This window comes from Corvus moneduloides, chromosome 1 (assembly GCF_009650955.1).
Source record: "Corvus moneduloides isolate bCorMon1 chromosome 1, bCorMon1.pri, whole genome shotgun sequence".
In the NCBI taxonomy this organism is placed as follows: Eukaryota; Metazoa; Chordata; class Aves; order Passeriformes; family Corvidae; genus Corvus; species Corvus moneduloides.
In genome coordinates this window covers 70,630,633-70,635,302 of record NC_045476.1, presented here as the reverse complement: position 1 = coordinate 70,635,302, position 4,670 = coordinate 70,630,633, and the positions used below count along the sequence as shown (strand labels likewise).

At 41.1% G+C, this 4,670-nt stretch overlaps 1 long non-coding RNA gene across 1 annotated transcript; it reads right to left on the bottom strand.

The window, feature by feature from the left end:
- Positions 1 to 1,674: 1,674 nt before the first annotated feature.
- Positions 1,675 to 4,276, bottom strand: LOC116446748. The gene is made up of 2 exons (XR_004241351.1): positions 3,439 to 4,276; positions 1,675 to 2,803 (listed from the first exon to the last, which is right to left on the bottom strand). It is a non-coding gene; the product is annotated as an uncharacterized LOC116446748 (long non-coding RNA).
- Positions 4,277 to 4,670: the final 394 nt, after the last annotated feature.

Here is a 4,670-nt window from a genome sequence, read left to right as displayed (position 1 = left end):
AGCCTGGGCTAATGCGCTGGTACTGCTGCCGTGGGTGCTAATGTGGGTGAGAGGTCATCAGTTTCCTTTGCTCTCTTTGCTGTGCCTAGAACGTGAGTTGTGTCAGGAGGGGCTTGAAAGCCAAAGATCAGAGGGAAAGTAGTAATGTAAGCTCCAAGTATTTTGTTGGTGATTTTCTAAATACCTTATTTCACCTATAGCTCCTTTGCTAGCGTGAATTTCCTGCATTGATGAAAGAGAAGAAAAACAAACACCAAAGTTTGCAAGTCAGAGGCTCATGGAGCATATCCTTTGCTCCAGCATCTCTGTATGAAGTTGCTGCTGTTTTGGTTGCGTGAAGGGTGTGGCTTGAACTTTACAAACCTAATGCCTCTCTTGCATAAATAGATTTCTCTTCTCCAAAATATCACATGATAATTATGATAAATAAATAAGTGAATAAATCTACATTGGAGAGTGACCTCAGGCTAAAACCTCTCGTCTGAGTTGGCACAGGTAACTGTGAAGAGGTATTTAAAGATGAATATTAACAATTTAACCACTGATGTAAGATTGGCAAGGTCAGGCACACTGGGAGTTACAAAGGCTGATTTCATAAGGAGCCATGATTTATATTGGTGTCTAAAAAGGCTGTCAGCTCCCACTGAACCTTCTGCCTTGAGCAGGGCAATCAGAAGCATGGGTACTCTTTTGCCTCTTGCCCCAGTGCTAACACAGATTCTTGCAAAGCTGACAAGACAATGAACAAACTTTTCTGACAGTCATGGCATGGAAAAGATCACTTCTCTCTACCAAAGAACTGTTTTTGTGAAAGCTGTACAATCTTAATAATCTCTGAGGACTGACCTCCTTTGCTGCATTTGATTGACACTGCCAATGGATTTGCTGGTTTTTAAGCAAAGGAAAAAACAGCTGGACTGACTACATACCTTTGAGGACACTGTTTATAAAAAACCCCAGGAATGTAAAACCAGAGAGGAAATATACACCTCTCCTGGAAATGCCCTCTCATATGGCAATGGACAAGATTGGTGTTTGAAACTATTTTTGAAATGTTGTTTTATGTACTCAAGGGGAAAAAAAAAAAAAAAAAAGAGAAAGCAAACTCAAACAATTCCTTGGCGTCTTTAAGCTCCACCAAAGTGCAGATAAGTTCACAAAGCTCTGAGATATCTACAACCTGTCAAAGACTCAATCCACAAAGCATGAAATTTGCAAAACTCCAAGGAGGCTGTGGCCATGTTGGCAAGTTCAGAGACTATGCACAGACATGACCTGGACATTTCCAGCATGTACTGCATGGAGGGCCTAACTTTTGTGATTGACATGGCCAGAAGAATATTTTGCAGGTGGGGTCTGGTGAAGTGTGAGCACCTTTTATTTTCTGTTTTTGTTTAATATGGACACAGGAGTGAGCCAGCACTGCCTGTTGGAAACAGCTATTTGGTTTGTGGCTTCATTTCTTTCTAACCTTGCTTTCAGCTGCTGTTGGTGGTGAAGGGATCACTTTAATATCTGAATTCAGAGTTGGAGCCTCTGAAATTTCTCAGTGTAGCAGAGGCTCACTCTGTACCAGGGAGGCCAGAGGGCAGTCAGAAAGTGGGAAAACAATTGATTCCCTTTTCAAGTTCCTAATAATTTTTTAACTAGTGTAAAATACTTCTGAAAAGGGACTTTTGTCTAAAATACTTCCATTTATTGTTTTACTCTGTAAGAACACATTTAATACAAACAGGCAAACAAGAAAAGCCTGACAACTTTTGCCATTGTTAGGAACATGGGGACGCCATTGCTGATTAGAAGCAAAACTACATCCAGAAAATATTTGTTGCCATAGTGACCATATTTCGATGAGTCCTTTTTCTGCTGTACAGATCTGATTTAATTATTTCAGATATTTATAAATAGCTTCCCATGGGGCCAAAACTAATGGCTACAAAGTAAAGTTGCACAGACATTGGATGTGCAGCTCAGTATGGTCAGATGGAGACCCCAATTCAGCAAAGCAGTCAATGCGAGCACGTGGTTTTAGGCACTGCATCTCTTTCCAAAGAACTGCACGTGTGCTTAAAATCATACATGTGCTGAAATAGTCTGCTGCAGCTCACAGCAGATAGTGAACATTTCTATTTTAAACTGTGTGGTTTGTTTTGATTTAACTTTCATAAACTTCAGTAGAAATAAGTCCTTAAGTAGTTACATCATTAGTCATACCAGGAGTGGCCATTTGCTCACTCGGCTGTGAGCATTAGAGAAAATATGGGCATATACATTTTTCATGGTTTCATGTTCCTTTCACTAATCTCCAGCCTCTGTGAATCGTCCTCTGCAGCTCTCTTCTCCTTATTTTTGTTTATACTAGTGCCAGGGAAATGGTTGAAACACATGCATTTTACAATTGCCTAAAAGGGAATTTTTCTGTAAGTGTGCAAGTTGAGTATGCAGTATGTGTAATCTCCAATAGTTCATGTCCCTTCAGGAGGAAATTCTCTTGAAAGCTTCATCATACTCAGGTGCCAAAAGTCTTGCAGCTACTCTTCATTGTTTGCTTAGAATATGAATTCCACATCCTTTGACCTTGTATTGTCTCAGGTGCTAATTCTGCCTTTTAAGTGCAATCACAGTCAGTTTGTGTGAGAAAGAGGAAAGAGAAAAAGGTTAAACATTTACCTTTCCTGCTGCTTTTCAGAGGTTTCATCCCCTCCAGTAAAGCATGGCATATGCAACTGGTTCTCTCCACATTTGGCACATCACAGGGCATTAGCATGCAGTCCAGCAAAAGGATAGCAAGGGACAGCTGAACCTGGAGGAACAGAAACAGAAAATTCCAGAAGCAGCTTAAAAATTAAACTGACACAAATTGCCATCTGTGAAGACAAATAATCAGAAAACTAGTTAATGCCTCTAACATCATCTTTATCCATACTCCTTCCACATATTTTCAGAACATAGTTTGTATCAGACATTTGACACCTTTCTGAGCCTTCTGCACTCAGACTTTCCTAAAATATGCAAATTTGCATTGCAAATCTGTTTTTGTCAGAATCCAGGTGCCATCTTTGCAAAAAAAGTCAGGTTTGGTTTTTAGTTTTTAATGCTCCTCAGCTTCCCTGGGTGCCAGCTACAATTCCTCCCTCCAGAAATTACATGGTCTTTGCAATTTTTTTAGACTTACGAGGAGTCAGACTCCAGGTCCCTCAGAATACATATAAAGAGAGGACAAGATCTTCAGAATTCATTCTTTCACCTGCTCTGTTAATCCACAGGAAACAGTCAAGATATCCTGAGACAGTATCTGAAGACATCCCATGGCAACACCTGGTCTGCAACATCCCTCTTGAAGCTGTGCTGCTGGACAGGAGAAAGGTCTCTTCCTGTGACATTTATTTTGGAATATTCATCAGCTAAGGACGCCTGGTATCTACTTTCTGCACTTACCATGCGTATTTGTGGGCAGCTTGCCCTGTGTTTTACCCCGCTGAAATAGTCTAGGATGTGTTACTATGGTCCTCTTCCAGGAGTGGCTTTTCAGGAGGAACAGCAGACTTCCCAGAGCTGGGGTTAAGGCTAGAAAGGAGTGCCACAGCTCTCAGTGTTCTGGTCCTTCTGTCTCATGAGATCAAGGGCAACAGTGTCTCCTACAGCAGTAGATTTCCTGGGATAATTAGTTGATAATTGTGAGCATTTCTGTTCAGCAGTCCTCACTGTAGTTTTGTCTCAGTACAACTGCATTGAACTTAGTGGGGGATTGTTCAAATAAATAGGAAGTGTCTCAGATTTTAACCCAGTAAGTTCCTGTTTTAGAGCAGTGATGTCATGACAAAGAGATGCTTTTGTTCTGATGCATATTTAGCAGAGGTTTGGAACTTTTACATCCCAAACATATGCAATTAGTGTGGAAAGGAAAAGCCCTCTTCTATGCATCTCACAACACCTCTGGGTGAGGAAGGGCCATTTTGTGTCAGAAGCTGAAATAGGCAGAATCAAGTAAAGGAGGCAGGGAGAGGCATTCCTCTGCCTTGGCAAAACCAGAAAAGGAGATGGGGGAGAACCCCTCGGAGGAGGACTCAGACAAGCACAGAAGGATTAGTCTGTGATATACTGTACAAGGTAACCAGAGCTGAGCCTGGCAACAGGCAGCCCTGTGAAGCACGGCCCCAGTGCTCTGTGTGCAAGGGGCTGTTGTCCATCAGCTCCAGCATGACCCTGCGCAGGCTGTTATCACAGCTGTTGGAAACTGTTATGTCAGTGTACCCTTTCAGTCTCCTCAGGAATAGAAGATGCTGTGCTCTTTTGGATTTCTTAATGCCCTGCTTAGTCTGGATCACAAGTTAGTGAGACATTGATAATTTTAACCATGTACTATACAAGCCTATTTGTTTGTATTCCTGGGATGTGGTTTTTGTTTCCGGCAAGTATTTCCAAAGGAAGTTTGTGCAGAAAGGAGCTGGAATAATTTCTCTTTCCTTACACCTTTATCTTTTTCTGCTAAACATTTTTTTAAAAGAAACTTCTCTGTATGAAGTTTCCTTTCGGCACTGTGTAATATTTTTTCCCAATAATTTTGTAAGTGACAGTGTCAGTTTGGGTTTTACCTTCATTAAAAATGCACTACAATTTGTGCTCTCAACTTTCACAAATACACTGTAATGCCAACTTTACAATTGTAT